The sequence below is a fragment of the Bactrocera neohumeralis genome, chromosome 2, assembly GCF_024586455.1.
Source record: "Bactrocera neohumeralis isolate Rockhampton chromosome 2, APGP_CSIRO_Bneo_wtdbg2-racon-allhic-juicebox.fasta_v2, whole genome shotgun sequence".
Classification (NCBI taxonomy): domain Eukaryota; kingdom Metazoa; phylum Arthropoda; class Insecta; order Diptera; family Tephritidae; genus Bactrocera; species Bactrocera neohumeralis.
In genome coordinates, this window is record NC_065919.1 from 17,498,506 (window position 1) to 17,518,533 (window position 20,028).

General features: G+C 36.4%; 1 protein-coding gene across 3 annotated transcripts in view; it reads left to right on the plus strand.

The window, feature by feature from the left end:
• Nucleotides 1–11,731: 11,731 nt before the first annotated feature.
• The window catches only part of LOC126751024 (kin of IRRE-like protein 2), a 513,287-nt gene continuing 504,990 nt past the window's right edge, over nucleotides 11,732–20,028 (plus strand). For all 3 annotated transcript variants that reach the window (XM_050460920.1, XM_050460921.1, XM_050460923.1), the window contains exon 1: nucleotides 11,732–12,363. The gene's annotated coding sequence lies outside the window, so the exon portion shown is untranslated. The remainder of the gene's footprint in view (nucleotides 12,364–20,028) is intronic.

The window sequence follows — 20,028 nt, forward strand, 5'->3', positions numbered from 1 at the left end:
TTCTTCTTCTTCAGTCGATCGGACACGCAGTTTTACGAGCTTCTAAGTAGTTAAAGTTTTTAATTCCTCTATTTTAAAACACAACTCTTATTTGGTCTATATTAACTGCAGCGTATAGTTCATATTCTGTATTTCATTGCACAATGTTTCAGTGAAAATATATTTAGCTAATTTTTCAGTTATTTTCGGCACTTCCCCCGCTCCTCGAGTAAATGAAGCTGAAAAATTCCAGCGAACTTCCTTGATATGTGTTTGACTTATACAGTCCCCTACCATCTCTGGTGAACTGGGAGACCAAGCGGCAAATCGCACAGCAAGCTAGGCAACCAGCCAGCCAACTAGCCAGCCAATCGGGCATGTATCAGTCAGTTAACTTCAGTCTGAATATTGGATTTGGGTGGCCATTCGACCATATGATCTAGCGATTTTTTAGCGTATGTTTGTATATTTGTTTGTAATTCTATATATACCAAAGATATATATCGACATGCATGGCCATGTATTAGCTTGTGCGTATCCATTCCAGATTCACTCACTCCGCACACACATTGCAATCTAAAAGTAGTTATACCCATTTCCGGTTCGCTGCACTTTGCGTATGTGTCTTCTACTCGCTTTGGGTTATTTACTATGTTTTGGCTTGACTTCAGTCACAATAAACTGGTAAATGCGTGAACCCCGTAGGGTCATGTTCCATTGCGTCCATCAATCGCTTGTTGGCAAAGTATTTTGCTCAAAGTCTCAATAGTCGCTCATAGAAATCTTTTATGTATGTACATACGTCGAGATCTTAAATTGAAAGCGTACAAAATACAGATTGTGAAAGTGCTGAAGTTGTTCGACCTTCCCAAGCGACATCACTTCGTTCTATGGGTACCAAGAAGATGTGATGTTTTCGAGCTAAACATTTTGTTCAGCGATGGGGCCCATTTCCAGCTCAATTGGTATGTTAGTAAGCAAAATTGCCGCATTTGGGACATCAGCAACCTGGACAAATTCAAGAGCTTCCATTTCATCCAGAAAAACTAACGGTTTGGTGTGGTTTGTGAGTCGGTGGAATCATCGGTCCATATTTCTTCAAAAATGATAACCGACTTTTTGACGCCTGAAATTGAGGCTCATGATCTTTCCCGACATTTGGTTTCAACAAGACGACAGATAATTTCACATTTTGTTAGATTTTTTTCTGTGGGAATATGTAAAGTCGATTATCTGTGCGCACAATCCCCTTCGATTCAGGCCTTGGAGCAAAACATCACACGTGTCATTCGCAAATTACCAGTCGAAATGCTCGAAAAAGTTATCGAAAATTGGACTCAACGAATGAAACATTTGAGACGAGACCGAGACCAACATTTGAAAAAGATAATCTTCTAAGAATAAACGCCAAAGAAAGTTCTTTTTAGTGATAATAAACATTCCCCACTAAATTTGAATTTTCTGTTTCTTTTCTTTAAAAAAGTAGGAAATCTAGAAATGGATCACACTTTTTATTGTGCACTGTTAAAGCTTTTATAAATTTTCCGTTGACCTCATGTTTCTCAGTCAGTTCAAGTCATCGTCAATAACTCTAAAGACAAAATTTTTATAACGGAGGTCATATCAACTGATCAAATTTGAACCGGATTAATCATTTGAACTGTGCGCTCAAACCGTTTCGTGTGAAGTTTGATCATTATATGTCAATTAGTGAGTCCATCCATCTCTGCTATTGTTAATAGCATTGAAAATGTAAAAAATGGTGTTTAAAAATCATCGTATTGACTTCATAGAGTTAACAGAGGGTCTTAATATCTCTTTTGAAACATGATCAACACATGTTGGTTAAGGTTTTCGGAATGCTTCTTGTCAATGCTAGACTTGTATCAAAAGACTTGAGTCTTTTACAAAAACGACGTCGAGTAGAGGCCGCAAAAGAGATGCTTGGCAGCGTAACTGAGAACTCTCCTTTCATTAAAAGCACAATTACTGGTGACGCTACGTGGGTTTATGAATATGACGTCGAAACTGTCTAACAACATAACGAATGGTGCTTCAAAAAAGAGCGGAACCGAAAAAACCAAAGTTCACTGAAAGCACTGAAGCGGAAGCCGTTCAAGCGGAAGCTTATAACGATTGTATGGAGAATTGAACTAAGCTTTGGCTTGTTTGTGTTGGCACAGGAGATTATTTTGAAATTGATTGTTTACTTTTATCAGTTTGGTTCACATTTGGTATAAGAAAATCTGTGTTTACTTCTAGTGCTCCTCAGAATTCAATGGTTCAAATTTCTCTACATGGTCTCTCATTACTTATGTCCACATGTATGTATGTATTTGCGCATGCAAGCATTTTTCATTTATCTATTTTAGTTGCTTTGCTAATTTTTTCTTTGTTTTTGTTTATTTGCAAAAAGAATGCGTACTTACAGAGTTTGTTTTTTTTTTTTTGTTTTACTTCGGTTGAGTGCACAAACCCGCAAAATGTTTCTAAAAGCGTTCAGTCACAGTTACAGAGCTCGCGCGTCCATTCCATTCCATATGACTGCAAACACATAGACATACGTATAAAATATGTATGTTATAGATGTGTTATTGTATGTATGTATATATCACATGCACACATAAAAAAACATAGTATGAGCGCTTGTTTGCTGGCGTTCACTTTTCTACAATACAGATCCCCAAAGCATTTATACAGCATTTTCATTAACCTTTTACTTCACAATATGTGTGTTTGTATGTATGCATGCGTGTGTATAAATAAATAAATTTGCAAAACGATTCATTATTTCAATTTCAGAATACGTACATACATATGTTTTCGTAATTTCAAAAGCTGAATCATTCATTGTCTCTTTGGCAATGAGTTAAATAGTTCGATGAGCTTTAGTGACACACATGTATGTATGTATACATATGTTTAGTACATATTATAGTATATAAATATCCCAACTCATATGCGAATATAGTCAATATGTAGAATATATACAAAGGATGTTTATTCAATAAAATTTTTAAAATTAAAATTTATATTTTTTGTCAGCTCACAGCACTTCATCTCCAACGACTCCGTCCCACTCACAAATATCTCTCGGAGGTATGTGCGCGAAGAAGCGATGTTTCAGGTTACTATACATACATATTCAAAAATTTCTTCAGAAAAAAGTATTGCCGAATAAGTTAAAGTCTTTCTTAATGCTTGTCGAAAGATTTGCTTTAATGTCAGGAGGCAAACTCGAGTCAGATATACAGCTCATATACATAAGTATCTTTACATAGAATCTAAAGAGCTAACCTCTTCTAAGTTTGCTGATGTTGCAAACAGCTCAACTTAATAATGACTGTAAAAATCGCTGATTTCCAAACTAACGAGTAATCCATTTCGAGGTTCTCTACTTTTTTAAAGCAAAAATACAGAAACTTCAAATTTTGTGGCAGTGCTTGAAGATTATCTCTTTTAAATATAAACCTTGAATACGTCTCCGATGTCCCTCCATTGAAATCAATTTTCAACCACTCGCTCGAGTATTTTCCGTGGTAACTGACGAATGACACGCGTGACGGTTTGCTCCAAGGCCTGAATCGAAGCGGGATTGTACGCGTAGACTTTGGACTTTACATAGTACCACAGGAAAAAGTCTAATGGTGTGATATCAGACGATCTGGTGGCCAATCGCCGGCCAAAAACTTAAAAATATCTTCTCTTCGAAATTTTTTTTTCAAAAATCCATTAATTGATGCGATATATGTGCCACCGTCATGTTGAAATCAATTGTCGCAGAGGACACGAGCTTTAATTTTAAGCCACAAATAGTAGGATATCATGGCGCGATAACTGCCGTGGTTGACGGTTTTACGTCTTCACAGGCATCATTTTTAAAGAAATATTGACCCATGATTCCACCGGCTCACAAATCACACCAAACCGTTCTTTTTTTTTTGGAGGAAATGGCAGCTCTTAAATCACTCCAGGCAATTTTTCTAATTTATATAGCCATTGAACCGGAAATAAGCCTCATCGCTGAACAAAATTTGGCTCGAAAACGTCAGATCTTCTTGGAACTTTTCAAAAACTCATAGGAGGAAAGCTCAGCTGCTTGGGAATGCCGAGCGGCTTCAGTTCTTGCACACGCTGTATTTCGTACACTTTCAATTTAAAATCTCGGCGGAAAATGCGCCAAGTTATTGCAAACGTCAGTACGAGTTGCTGTGAATGGCACCGAATCGATTCTTCACGATCTTCGTGTGCACTCTCAGCTCCGGTTGCTACATTTTCGTGACTGCGTGCTGGACGTGGTCTATTCGATCGAATATTATCCAATGAATGCGTACGTGTGGGTCTCAAGATAGGTGATGGTGTTGCGAATAGTACGCTCCGTAGGCCGGTTATGTTGACCATAAGTTGAGCGAAGTGCGCTAAACAAATTTTTAACAGAATGTGAGTTTTCATAATAAAGTTGAACAATTTGTAAACTTATTCAGGCGTAAGTCTTTCCATGATGAAATGTCAAATAATACTGAACAAAAATAACATGACAGCTTGACACGACTCAAGCGTGATCTGTCAAAAAGACTTTTGAAAAAAGTACTTCTACTTGGATCACTCGTTATAAGAAAAAATCGGATATCGATTCCAGAAAAGCTTACAGGGATCACTTCGGTAGTAATTATTTACTATCTTCGCTATTTTTCCAAATTACAATTCCGTGCCCATCCAACATCGTAACATAGCTGAAGGTTCTTTCCAAGACTACAAGATCTGAGTTCTATTCTACTTGCTACTTGCCAATAAACAATTTATGCAACATCTCATCTCTTGGGAGACCTAGGAGTGTATTTCTTTTATGAAAGCAAGGAATGAGTGATTTATTCAGAGACGGCATAAAATTTAAAAAATCCTATATTCGCAACCCCAAAGACACATTCATAATTAAGTTGAAAGAAAACATTTCAGATAGCTTTCTTAATTGCCTGTTGCCAATTCGCCGGGTTCGTAAATCTACGGCAACCGAAATGCTTCAGTTTTATTCTGACGGAAGCTGAAGAGTGGAGAACATATTTTCACCTCCTTATTACAATTTTCACAAGCTGCGCCCTCCAAAATCCCTCCAAAATCTTTTTCATAAGACCTTTTATGTTCCACGCTAAGCTAGAAGGCTTTCGCAACCCCAAAATTACTGATTTCTGACCAATGCTTGCTGAACTTGTGCGATGTCCATAGTTTAAGTGGACGAATGCACGATGACAGAAGAACCCCAGCTCGCCTCCAACGTGATGAAATTGAGACATGAGTGCCTTTTCTTGCAAGCTCCTGTGCTTTTCGACGAGTCCGCTGTAGCCAATCACGCAAACAAGTTTTAATTGGAAGTAAATTGATGCTACTGCTAGTGAGCTCATGTCTCCTTAACTAGCTTTGGGCTTACTGTTAGCGAGCTCAATACCTTTATAGCTGCTATCGGATTCCATGCATACGTCCCTAAACGAAACCGTACTTCGGAGAAGCACATCAGCTACATTGATGGCTGCCACTTCTGCTTGAAACACACTCCAATGATCTAGGAGCCTGAAACAAGAGTCGTTTGAGAACTGCCTTTAAAACAATCCCCTAGGGCTTCAATCCGTGATTAAGCTCACTGCTTTTCTTATCCAGCAACTTCGCCCCACTCACATATCTCTCAGAGGAAGTGCGCGGAGAAGCGAGGTTTCACGTAACTCTACGTATTCCGATTTTTTTTTTCAAAAAAAAGTATTCCCTGAATGCTTTTCGAAGATTTGCACATTTGGCATATTTTTGACCACACTTTTAATTACATTTTTCTCTACATGTGGCAATTCTATTTCGAAATATCCTCCATTGAATATTTGAAAAATAGTTTTCTTATTTTTGGAGAATTCTTTGAAGACTTACATAATAATTTCTAAGATTTATTCTCCTTTTCGCCATTTTTGGATCTGTTTATTCGACATGAGGCAACTCTGGTCTGAGATTTACAAAATACCACTGAATTGGAAACTTCTTTCATAAAGCTTTATTAAAATATGGACCAAACGTAACAAATTCCTAAATATTTACTGTTTTAATTTTTTTGCATGATGGCCACTCTATTCCAATTTATGTCCTTAACTTTATCATAATACTTACATATGTAACAAATATAAGGAATTCAGAAAATTCGCAGATTTAATTTTTTGAAACCAATTTTATTATAAGATGTACCAAACACAACATATTTCGAATATTTGCAATTTTAATTTAGGTGGCAACTCTGTTTCAACTTATGTCCTCAATTTAGTTGTAATTTGTGCGAATTGATATAATATCGTATTTGAAAAATTTTCGGTTTTATTTTTTATAATAAGTGGCAACCCCTTACAGCTTTTGTTGAAAACTTAAGAACTTTTTATGAATTTTTATAAACATTAAAAAATAAATTTATTTTTTATATAATTTTAAAGATATACTATACAATCTAAAGCATCAGGGTTGCATTGAAGCTTTATATGTGAAAATTTTAAAGTCACACAGACATAATAATCGCCTTCGTAGCTGGTAGAAGCCTTCAAAGCACATTTTATAAGCTGTCAAGTTGACAAATAAATGCTTGTAATTGTAATTATATAGCTGTATCAGTTAATTTCAATCCACACATACATACAAATAGGTATGTATATTATGTATATATATATATATATTTGTATATCTTCTACTCGATAAGTTAAGGAACTAAAGTCACATGTGAGCATTTTCCTTACAATTTAGTTTTATTGTCTGCTTGTCCCTCTCTGGCGGCAATCATTCATGTGTACGATCCTCACACACCCGTTCACGCGAGCACCTACCACTCGCACGCATAGCCACATAGTATATACTATACATATGTACATACATATGTATGTATGTGCGTATGTACGTAGATATTAGTATATATGTAAGTATTAGCACTTTAAGGCGTGCCTGTTTTATTAAGCGTGAAATAATATAGTCGCATAAACTGTATGCTTTCAGTTCATGCGTCGTGCATTCTCGTTCGCTCCGCGTTTGCCGCTTTTTACGCGCTTTGTTATTGTTATTGTAACGCTCCTCAATTTTGCTAAATGTTACGTTATTTTATTTTTTATTTTTTCTTCACCATCAGAAATCTTCTTGCATGTCTACCACTTAACCGAAAATGGTTTGTCAGGGTCTGTGCGTTGCGCCAACCCTATCCCGGCCACTGTTGTAGCAGTTAGTCAGTCACTTAGCCATACCGAGGCCGGGGCAATCAACCCGCATTTTCCGCCACTTTTTGCTGTTTTGTTGCGTGAAAACTCGAAATGAATGCATTGAAGCGTTAAAGCAGCAACAATTTGACAAATTCTTTTTTAGTGTTTCTCATTGTGTTCGTTTTTTTATTTGGTTCATTGCTTTTCCGTATGTGACGCACGCAAGTGTGTCTTTTTGCCAGAGACAATCTTCTCGAGTATGTGAAAAACATTTAATTACACAATTTTCGACAGATTTTGCCTTTCGGTATGCACTTAACAAATTTCTGGGTTCTTTCTGGGTGGCGAGTACTTAGAAGAAGAAAGTCAGTAGCAAATGATAAATGAATTTGTGGTTGTTTTATTGTGGGCTTTTTCGAAAAATAAAAAACTTTCGGGGCATGCAAATTGCTTCAGTGTGCTTTGAGTACATTTTTTTTAAGATTTGTTAGGGTAGTCCGATAAGTGTTTAGTTAAAAAAATAAAATAAAACGAAAATTTTTTGGAAATTGCGAATTATTTTAGACTATATTGTCTGAGTTATAATTGATCGTATATCTTGGAACCAGCATTAACACCAATAACAACGTCAGCCTCGAAATCCAACGCAGAATAACTCTTGCCAATAGGTGCTACTTCGGACTGAGAAGGAAATTGAGAATTAAAGTCCTCTCCCGACGAACAAAGACCAAACTCTACAAGTCACTCATATCCCCAACATCTGATGTGTCGGCGCTATGAATTTTCGAGGGAAAGACTTTGCGGAGGATTGTCAACGGCGAGTATCGTATTCGATGGAACGATGATTTGTACGAGATATACGACGGCATTGACATAAAATCAGCGAATTAAGAGACAACAGCTTCGCTGGCTAGGTAATGTCGTCCGAATGGATGAAAACACTCCAGCTCTGAACGTATTTGACGCAGTACCCGCCGGAAGAGGAAGACCTTCACTCCGACTGGCGCGCGGTTGTAAACTCGGCTATAATCGCAAAAGCGGTGTCTAGGCCAATAAAGAGGAAGAAGATGTTGTCTTTTTCTTTTTTTTTCTTCTCTTTTATGTCTACAAAGTAGGCCGAAATCGACTATAATAACTGTGAGATGATGGATACCTTATTTGCAGCAGTGTCATGTTGTGCAGGAAATTTTTCCCAAAACTGGCTTTTCCTACAATTTTCCGTCAGATCTGGCAAATAATTCGGTATAATGGAGTCTTGTGAATATTTTGCTCTTCAAATCCTCAGATCACAACTTGTGATTCCCAGAACATGACCGATAGGACAGTCTTTGGCTTGTCTTTGTGGAATATATAAAGCGGGAGGGTTAAAGTCGACTCTTGGTTTCTGGTGGATATCAAAGACCACTTCTAGATGGCACGTTCGGCAATCTAATCATCTATTTAGTTTCGCCGATTTACCTTGTAGCCTGAAATCCATTATATATGAAGACGCATTCCGGTACCCAGTGCATCTACTGTCCCCCTTCTTCTAAAGACATTCTCAAGCGCAATACGGTGAGAGATTATTAGCCTCATTGTCGCCCGGCTATCGATGTATATATTGTTCTTGACATTTCTGTAAAATCACAGGACAATATCTTTTAATTTATGTTGCATTTTATTCTTAAAATTTTTCAAAAACCTAACGCTAAACTCCAAAAGCCAAAAACATGTGTTTTAAGTTAAGACTCAATCTTAAAAAAAAATAGTTTGGTCAATACGCAGCTGATTTCAGTATAATAAATCCTATAAATTTCATCTGCAACATCTCAAATGTTGCTTGATACAAAATGTTGCTCGGAACGCGAAAAAATTTGCCTGGAAATTGAGTGAAAACCGGCAAATAAACCAGTTTCCAATGAATGGACGCGTGCTGCGCATGTGAAGTCAAACGTAAACACAACATGTTCGAAGCCAAAAACATGCAACATGCAACTACGGCATAAAATAAAAAATTTAGTATTTGGTTTGAGTGCTGAATTTCATTTCGTTCAATTTTTTTAACTAAAATAGATTTTTGTTATATTCTTATAAATCGTAAGTTCCCATTTAAACGATTACATTATAATATTATAACATTATTAAAAGTAACCTGTAAAATCCTGCAGGAACTTCCAACAGCAGTTTTATAAACCCCTGAATGCCGACACACCGCTCCACCAGAGAACTAAAAACATATGTTTTAAGTTCTCTGGCTCCACTGTTAGTAACAGCCAAGAGAGCAGCAGCGCAGTAAAACACCAAACAGTTCCGCTCTCGCTGTTAAGTCTATTATTCAGCTGCTGCGCGTAGCAATCAACGTTCCACTGTTAACGCTGTCGTTAGCACTGTTAATGCAACGAATTCGGTATTTCGTTTCGCAGTGTCCTTAAATACCAATGCTCGGTAATAACTCATAAAGGCGTTGCTAGTAGGTCACTAACGAAAACGTTGCGAGTGCGTTATGGCATTGGCTTTGCCTATACTAGAATTGAGGAGAAATACATTATGTAGGAGATGTTTCCAAAACCAGGAATGATTGATAATTTAATTTTATCTCAATATTATATCGACACATTTTTTAAGATAATATAGTAATGCTTTGCGTTTTTTTATTAAGAAAGAATACTATATAAGGAAAAAACATATTTGAACCAGTTTCTTGCTGCTCTGCTGATTTACACTCAAGGACGTATGAGTATTATAAGAAGACCGATAGTAGCAGTTAGTGTGGGTTGAGAGTGTGGATGCTAATTAATTGTACACAAATCCTTTGGTCCACAAAAGTGTCGGAACAACCGAAATTAGACAACTATAGCATGCTACTGTGAGCAAAACATAATAATACTTTGTTCATAATATTGATATTCTAAATTTATTCTTCAAAATCTATGTCACCGTCTTCCAAATAATCCCACTTAGCCCGAATACACTAATGCCAATGTTTTTTCCAATCCCCAAAAAAGTTGTTAAAGTCAATTTGTGAAGAAGGCTATTCAATGCGAGTAGCAATTCACATTTAATATCTTAAATTGACTCTAAACGGTTTCCACGGAGCGACCGTTCAAGTTTTCTGAATAGCCAGAAGTCTCACGGAGCTAAGTCTGGCGAATTGTTGGGTGTGGTTGAAAATTTGGAGAAAAACTTACAAAGAATTAATAAATTATGCGACAGTCGGCCCACAATTCCGACCTTTTTTACGGAATGCTTCGCGCAACTGGCACATAACCACGCTCTCAAATAATACTCTTTGTTGATAGTTCCGCTGGTCGGAATGAATTCGGAGTGAACAATAGCTCGATACTCGAAGAAAACTGTCAGCATAACATTGATTTTGACCGGTTTAAGCATGAATTTTTCAGCTTTGCTACGATATTCGGCCGATTTATCGTCTGTTTTCGGATCGTACGCATAGATCCAAGACCCATCGCCGGTAATATCAGGTTTTATGACATCCTGGAAGTCGGTAAGCATTGTTTCACAGACCTTAAAACGACGCTTTTTTTCAAAAAACTTGAGTGTTTTTGAAACCAATCGTACTTTCACTTTTCTTAAGCCCAAATGATCTTACAAAATGTTTTTCATTGATCATTCCAATATTGCAATGATGTCAGTAAGATCTTTCACTGTTAATGTTATAGGAAATGTACATATGGGGTGTATTATTGCTTCGATGCAGACGAAATTAACGTTTTATTTAATTTTTTCTTTGTAAATAACTCCCCGAAGTCAACAAAATGCATTTAATTTCAAAAATTCATTACTTTTTCCACTCCATATAAATATGCTCAGTTTTATGTTTAATTAACATTCAAAATGTTATAAATTTTACTCTTAACATTTTCCCATCTTAGTTTGTATGTCAATTCCTGACCTAGCCAATCTATATTTTGTTTATTACAGCTACAACTAACCACCCACCGACTCACGAGCAGTGCGCTCTCAAGTAAATTGCTATCAAAAACGATGCAACAGCCAGCAATCTACCACTGTTATCATTGCATGTTAACAAACATGCCTTAACATAAACCGCTGTTACCTGAAATTCATGTGTATATCCAGTAAATAATTAAAGCAGCAAATTTTAATGTACGTGCTCTCGAGAAGACTGTTGCGCCTACACCACTGTTAAACACCCACAACAGCGCGTGCATTCTGCTAAGCTGAGCAAACAACAACGATAACCGATTAAATGATAGCAACCACCACGACAAGTCACGATTTCAGTTATGCGCTTCGTAGCCGACTGCAATGTATAACATTTTTAAGTTTAACATTCGCTGCTTACATATGCTGTTGGATGGATATTTGCGCTGTTGGCTGTATACCTGCGCTGTTATCTGGACATTTGCGCTGTATAAGTATGCTGTTCGCTGTATATTTACACTGTTAGCTGTATAAGTATGCTGTTAGCCGTTTATTTACGTTTAACATACCCTGCTCGCGCTTAACATTTGCCGACCTGAGGCAACCTGCCAACTTATTCATGGTTCGGTTTCAGTTTCAGTTCATTCCGGGTATTCGTGCTGACTGGTGGTCGAATAATTAATTAGCGCACGGTGTGACGGCCTCGTACCAATCGACATTTAGGCCACAAATACTAAATATTTCCACAAATGAAGTGTGTATGGAGATAAAAAAAAAATAAAAAAGGTATTAAATATCAACAACTGCAAAAATATTAGTAATCCGAGTGGGCAAGTGAAATGCAGTGAAAATCAGAATTTTCTGTTATCATTTAGAGGCGTTAATTTCGAAGTGAAATCAAAACCAAATATTTTACGCTTTGTTCGTGTGCCGTTACAATCGTGTGGCATGTGTGCGCGTGTGTGTGCGTTGCCGTTGCGTTAGTGGAGCAAACGTTACGTCGTGCTTTGTTTTTTCCATATAATTTTTAACGCTGCAGAAATATGCCTGAATAACGGTAAATAGTCGAAAATTTAAAATTGCGCAAAATTGCGATTCGCCAGCAGCCATTCAAGCAGAACGTTCAAGTTTCGCGTTTTATAATTGTGTACATTCGTGGCGCGTGCCGTACGAACGGACGAACGGTTGTAGTGTGAGTGTGCGCGTGTATGCGTGCGTACTTCGTGTTTATGTTAATCGACTTTGGCTTTGTTGCGAAATCAAATATTCGGCGTTAAAGCGTTTCAGCTGAAAAGTAAGTAAAAAATATGTTGTTAGTGGTTTGCCAGTGTTTTAGTGAAGGGTTTCTTAAAAAAGCGCTAAAACGCCTAAAAGTAGGTTGTGTTTTTAAAAGCTTGCTTACATTTAGTTATACAATGAAGCTTGTTCCATTTTTTGTTTGAGAATTTGTGTGAGTTGGAGCGTGTTTAAATTGTGTATGTGTGCTTTCGGACAGCTAACGGTAATTTAACCCTACTTTGATTAACTAATAATTTTATAAATATTAAAACAAGTAAATATACATACATATGTTTGAAAATATAAAGTAAACAAAAGTATGTATAAAATATATATGTATAAATTTTAAATTTTAAACTGTGCTCAGAATTGCTCGATAAAAAACTAGTGTTGCTTTGAATATTTGTGGAAAAAATCACAAAAATATAAGTGTTCTGTGTAAAACTAATATAATTTATGCTTTTGTGCATCGATTTACCGCAATCAGATAATGGAATTCTTTTTGCTGAAGTTCAGTTTCCTCACAAACAAAAAACGCGATTTAATGGAAATTATTTGGCAGCTTTCTTGTATAATTAACAGGTGAGTTTTTTTACTTTTCATTAAGTTATATAAAAAGTGAAGTTGAAATTTATTGTTTTTTTGCTTGCTGCATTCTGCATCTTTTATCCCAAAGCTGCTACCCAAACAGATCTTTCTGTCTCAAGTCCTCGATGAAAATAATTTCTTAATTGAGAAGATATCTTTCTATAATTTAACACAGAGAATTGCCTAAGACTGCGTTATAACTTCCTACTTCGAACAAATTTTTCTGATCGCACCACTATAGCATATAGCTGCCAAGTTATATCAAGTTTATTTACAAAAAAATCACCATGGAAAGCTATTATAACCTCCGTGCAGTCGAATTTCACGTTTTTATGCTTATTCTTCAGTTGATTTCAAATTTGAATTTTTGGTAGAAAAAAAGGTATCCAGAGAATTAGGATGTTGGATGATAAAAACTGAAATTTTTTTTAAGGAAAATGTTCATTTTCAAAATTTTAGAAATCAAATTTAGACTTACATATATATGTACATATATTTACTATATGTCGTCACCTAAAATCCAAAACAACGCAACATCACTTTTCATAAGTTTACAGCCGAACGAAAAACATTCTAATAAAAATCACTCATATTGAAACAAAATTTGAGGTTTGGTTTAAAATTGGTTATATTTTGGTTATTATCTCTAACAGCGATTTTATTTTTGAAGATATGTTGTTTTGCATTTTAGGTGACAACATATAGTAAATATATATATAAGTCTGAATTTTAGTTCCAAATCTACTCTTTCCTTAAAAAAAATTTCAGTTTTTAGCATCCAACATCCTAATTCTCTGGATACCCTTTAGAAAACTATCTTTGATACTCAAAACTAACAAATTCCACAATTTAAAGATCAAGTAGCTATCATATTCTGTTGATATAGCGACTTCAACTGCCGCTAAATATATCTGTAGACGAACATATTTTCTCATAACATTCATCAACCCTTCGGATATACGACTACATAGTACAACTGTTGCGCAAAGATTGGTCTTAAAAATAGCTCTAGTGGCAGCCGAAACTATCCACTTATTTATTTAGCTACTGAATCGCTGAATTTAGTTAGAATAATGGAATGATTACTTGGATTATTTGGCAAAGCGTTTTGGCGTTCTGAAGTTAAATCCGAAGTAGTCATTTGGCTAAGTGTAATTTTCAACCTAAGAACCGTATTCTGCTCTCTTCATGAAAGCTCCTTACCTTGTCGTCTTAAAGTGCCAGTAGTTTTCCACTACTTTGAAGGATTTAAAGATTAAGTCCAGTTTAGAGCTCTTAAGGCGTGTAGAAGTAAGGAAAAAATATTTCTTTCAATTTATTTTGGAAAATATTTCTAAATCCAAACAGTTGTTATAAACTTTAGTTGGGATGATCTGTAATGCCTTCAGCGGTTCAGAGTTTTTTGCTTTCAGCTCGTCTCGCTTAAGCTAAAGATTGATGTATTTTGGTACGAGTCTAGCATTAACACGCTTCATACCCAAAGCTTTAAAGGAAATGTGTTGAGTCCATAAGAGTCCTTGAGGTCTTCTGTGATTTCTCTGATACCTATACAGCGACTTTAAACCACTGTTCTTTAACTTTTTCGTCGTTTACGTCATTAACAGAGGAACATGGATAAATCAAATGAGGAAAGTTTGCGTTGACTTCATGACCTCCGCTGATGCTTTGTAGCACACAAATATTTGTGTTTGTGAGAGAGTAGACTCTGCGAAACACATCTGCAGCATTTTAAACAACTCCGTCGCCGTAAATCCACTGGAAATACAAAATATCAAGTAATTTCATTTTTTGTGTGGAAATAATCGCCGAACAAACATTTCGCGTCGTAAAGAAATAGCTGTCAAATAATAAATAAAAGAAATAAAATAGATTCTACCAATCAAGGAAGAAATTTTTTATTAGCCCAGTCCGGGTCAAATTTGATCATATGTGACCTGGTCTACGAAAAAGAAGCTAACGTGCGAAAACTAGGTTCCTGGGAAAAGCTGTTAAAAATAATCGTCAGTTTCTCGTTATCTCATTAATTGTTCTCCTTTTTTTTGACACCTAAGCCTCCTTTCTGTAGACCAGGTCACATACATATATCAATCAGTGGCAGCGAAATAGCGGCACTGCTAAAATCGTGAACTAAATAATTCTTCATCGTTTAACAAGCTTCGCTCAAAGAGATTTTTAGTTATTTAGAAATTATTTATTTTTATAAAAAGTAACTTTATTAATATCATATGTATGTACATATACCAAGTGTATCGGTAACCATGACTATTGAACATTTAGCAGCCTTATTCTGAGAAAACTTCATAATTGATTTGTGAGGAAAAATTTTTGAGGTTTGTTTACAAGCATCACAGAAATATGAAGACATTTTCAGCATTTGAATTTTTGAATATGACGTAAATTCATATTGTGGGTCACCATTGTGTGAGAGTAGTGAATTTTGTAAGAGCAAATGAATGGAATTGTATATTTCCTGAAAAACGTTCACATGAGAGCAAAGCAAGAATTTAATAAATTGGTATTATGTGCTAATAAATACAACTTTTTCTATTCAAATCATATTGTCTCAGTGAAGAATATATTTGCTCTAATTTGTTAAATTTGAGAGCTGAAACTTTTAGCTTTGTTGTCATTCTCGGAAATTCGCATGGCATAATTTGCAGTTTCCAACGAATAGATATAGCAACTTTTAATTGTAAATAGAATTTTAGGAACCCTTTATTTACTCATATATAAATTTATTAATATAACTTCCACAATGACAGCCATATCGAACATAAAGACTGCTGGAATAACGATAAAGATTATATGAAGCATATGGAAATAGACCGAATTTACGGTATTAAACTACATAATATTCAATATATAGTACCTGAAATAATACCCAAATGGCTTACGTTTTGACTCATAACCGTCAATCGAAGGTTTCGCCTTCGTAGATAAGATTAAGGGGCTTGATGTAGTATTGACCCGATTTTATTCCGTTTTGCACATCACGACGTATTTTTACCAGAAAAATATACTCTTCGAGTTTCATTAAAAAATCTTACATATAGACTGATAGATTTTACATAGCCGAAAGTTCGAAAATCTTTATATTAGATATTATATATTAGAAGTATTAGCCCGATTTAACCAATTTTTGACACACGGACATAATATCGTCAGGAAAGGATTCTCTCTGAATTTTATTAAAATAAATCAAAAATTTGTCAATAGAGGGAGGTTGTCATAGACTATTTGAAATTTGTACAGCCTGATTCAGTCAGATTCAGTGCAATTTTTATGGTTATTTCGAAAATTCATAAAAATTTAAAGTTTTCGTGAAAATTATATTTTATGAAAATTAAAAAAAAAATTATGTAGTATCGTAATGCAAACGGTGCAACCCTGTTAGGTTAGGTTGAGTGGTCGATCTTATAACGAATCGCACTTGGACAGCTTAGAACGCTGGACAGTTGTGGTACCTGAAGCTCCTATATAATTGATCATTAGACCCTGATGAGGTCGTTGACTAGCGCCTGCTAAGTGCACGTGAGGTCTCATTTATTTAATCCTAAAAAGCAAAATGGAGATCCAATTTATTCCCATTCCGGTGTGAACGTCATAAGAGCGCCCCCTCTCGGCTTTGCATTTACCAGCGATTTCAATATAATGCTATTTCTAGTGAGGGCAGACATTCTTCCACTTTTACCTGAAAAACACTACAAGGGCCCTATAGCCTAAAACTTGTATTGGGTGAAAGCTCCTTACGGAAAATGCCCCTTCCAACCTTCTCTAGTATTACTGTTTTCGTCGCGTTAGACCATTCGGTGCTACTAATTTCTGTATTTAGAAGAAATGAACTTGGAAATGGGAGGAAGGTTTTTTCTTAAAAATATTTCAAATCTGAAAACCAAAAATGGTGTATAGTATCTCACGTAGACATTGCCGGCAGCTTCATTGCTGCTAAGTGTAGCTACCTTTATGAAGGAGTCCGAACAAGAGCCCGCTAAAATTCTCTTTCAACTGCATTCCTGACAACTTGAACCACTGCTTGGCATAAACTACTCGTGTCGGCCCTTTTTTCTGGTCATCACATACCAACAAGAAACAAGAGTTATGTGAATGCGGAGTCGTCGCTGGAGAAGGGGCGCATTTGGCTTTTCAACGGATGGGTCGAAGCTAGGACGGACAGTCAAGCTTAGCTTTGGTAGATTAAAGTAGTACTACTTAAGTGTATTTTAGAAAGAACCTACTGCCCTTTGCTTCGCAAACTGAGCGGCAGTTAGCGCTAAACTCGCTAACTGGGAACTCAAAACTAGTTAAGGAGAGTCTGTCCTCTTTAAAATTAGCATCAAACTATTTGGTCATCAGACACGTTTGGGTGTCTCGTCATTGCGGAATCGCTGGCAACTTCAAAGCCATTGAGACCTTAGTTACCTAAGTAGTAGTTGATTCTCCATTAAAGTCTTGCGTTCCAGCGACTATGAGATCAGTTTGGCAAAGAGTAGTTCACAGGAGATTACTCAACTACTTGTATAAGGGTTCTTACTCTACACTGACCAAGAGGCAAGGCGGAGGTTGAAACATCGCGGCAACATAGCCATAAGCTTAATTCGCCTTGTCGATTTTGCCCTATGATCCATTACAGTTCTTTTTAGGTACAATAACGGACCTCAGCTGTCCCATTGAGACCACTGGTAAGATCGAAATCTTAACCTGACCTATTATTAAACATTAAACTTTCAAACCCTCTGCGCCTATAATTGGAATCTCATAACTCCAAGCCATCCACATAAAGCTGCTTACGCAATAAAATATTTGCAAGCATTAAATTATATAGCTAATTTCCATTTATAACCTATAAAACTGACACAGCAACTTTGGCCCGAACATTCAATTATTTCAGAATTCTAAATATACATACAAACTATGGGTTTCTGGCGCGCATTTAACACAACGCTAATTAAGCAAAATCCGGCAGAAAGTAACAACAAACAGCATTGCCAAATGCGAACTCAGTAAACGACGACCAGCCCAAGAAAGTGGTATTTTACATCATTTGGCCAATTATTTACTGCTTTGAACAGTAAATGCATATACAGTTAACCAAATACCAAGCAGCCTAACGGCGTCGGGGGAATAGCAAAAAAACAAACACAAAAAAAAAATTATTTGAAAAGTTTTGCCGAAATTTACGCTTTAACAGCCGCCGCGCAAAAGTTTAGGCTACGGCATTTCATTGCTATGCGCTGTGCTACGCCGCTGTTACAACAACAACGTTCACAGTTGGCGCGCGCGTCCTGCCGATTTTGACAGTTTATCATGCTGTTAGGACGCCACCAGCGAACGTCGGCTGCCGCAAATATCGCGCTTTAATTCGAATTTAATTGCCAAGTATTCGCAACCCACTCGGCAAGCCTTCGCGCTTACGGCGCAAAGTCAAAGCTTCGACTATCGTAGTCAACAGCTGTTGTTTGGGTCGGTCGCCCGCCGTAAGGCGTCACAGCTGTTGCCGCCATACATCAACTGCTTGAAAGCTAGGTGGCGGAAGGCAACCCACTAAGCGCTGCTTGCGTCAATAATTGAAACTCGAGTAAATCAATTAGAACCTCTTGCCACACGCCTGTTCGCCAGCTTGTTTCGATTGCTTGATAGTCAAGTGTGTATCGCCAACTCACTGGTATTTTCTATTTCATCAGAATTTACAATTACACTTTTGTAAAGCGTGGAATTTTCAGCGAATGCAACAGCAACAAAAACTGGCGCTCAATTACAAATTGCCACTCCCACAATTCATTCGCACAAATTCCCGTTTAGTTTCGCTGCCATGTCAGCTAGTGCAGACATCCTTACACCATCCTTGCTATAAAACAAAATTTCTATTGCTTCTAATTGTATGTTTGCTACCGTTAAATGATAATTGTCTGAGGCATTTAGCTTCGTACAACCACTTTTATGTTTACATCTTCAAAAACTGACTTTCTTCGCTTTCGAATTTCCAGGAAAAGTGTTTCGAATTGTCTTCTGCTCGCTGAATTTCAAAGGAATGTGAATTAATAATAATTGCTTGTCTGCAAATAAAACTTCTTCTGCTTAATTGATTATAGCGCATAACGGTTTTCGTTGTGATGTCATTGCAAAGTGACAGCATTTCGGTTAGTGAGAGTGCATAAGTGAGCGCGTCAATCAAGTGAATAGTTACGTGATTAATAAAATGTATTATTTTGAATAAAATGCTTAAAAGTGTTTTTACCAAATTTAAATTTGATTCGGATCCAGATCTGATTCATTCACGCTGCGCCGATTCGATAATTTTTTTTGTTACAAGATTGGTACGACCTTTTCTAAAATTCTTGTGAAGTTTTATATATTTTTTAAAATTCTTGTGAAGCTTGATCTTTTTTGAAATTTTTGTGAAGTTTGATCTCGATTTGTCGATTAGTGTGTGTTTGGCAGCTGTTTGTGTACGACGCGATAAGTTTGTCTGGCGTTTTGTACCATGGAAAATAAAATTGATCGAAATTGCTTGAAAGTTTGTGTTTTCAATAGCAACACGACTACGGAATCGTTGAAAATGTTTAGCAGAAGCATTTTGGGGAGTCTACTTTATCAGCAATTCGAATATCACAAAACTTGCAGTGAAGCTCGTGTAGTTTTCGAAAGCTTGCATCATGAGAAATGTCTAAAAGCAACTCTGCTAATGACGTTAGCATAACAAAAGTTAAAGAAATAATGCTTGATATCCAGCTAGTTGGCATTAGTGAGATGGCAGCGAATCTCAACATGTCTTATAGATCGACTACTCAAGTTTTGATTAACAGTTTGGTTAATGTTTTGGTTAATGCTTTGGTTAACATTTTGGTTAATGTTTTGGTTAACATTTTGGATAACGTTTTGGTTGATATTATGTTTAAAGTTTTGGTTAACATTTAGGCTAACGTTTTGGTTAAAGTTTTGGGTATGAAACCTGTCAAAAAGGACTGGTAACAAAAACCTGAATCTTTTGCCACAACGTTCTCGAGTAAGGGTAACTGAATACCCTAAATTCGTAAAACACTTAATTACTGGTGACAAGACGTGGGTTTATTTATAAACAGGATGCCTAGCCTAT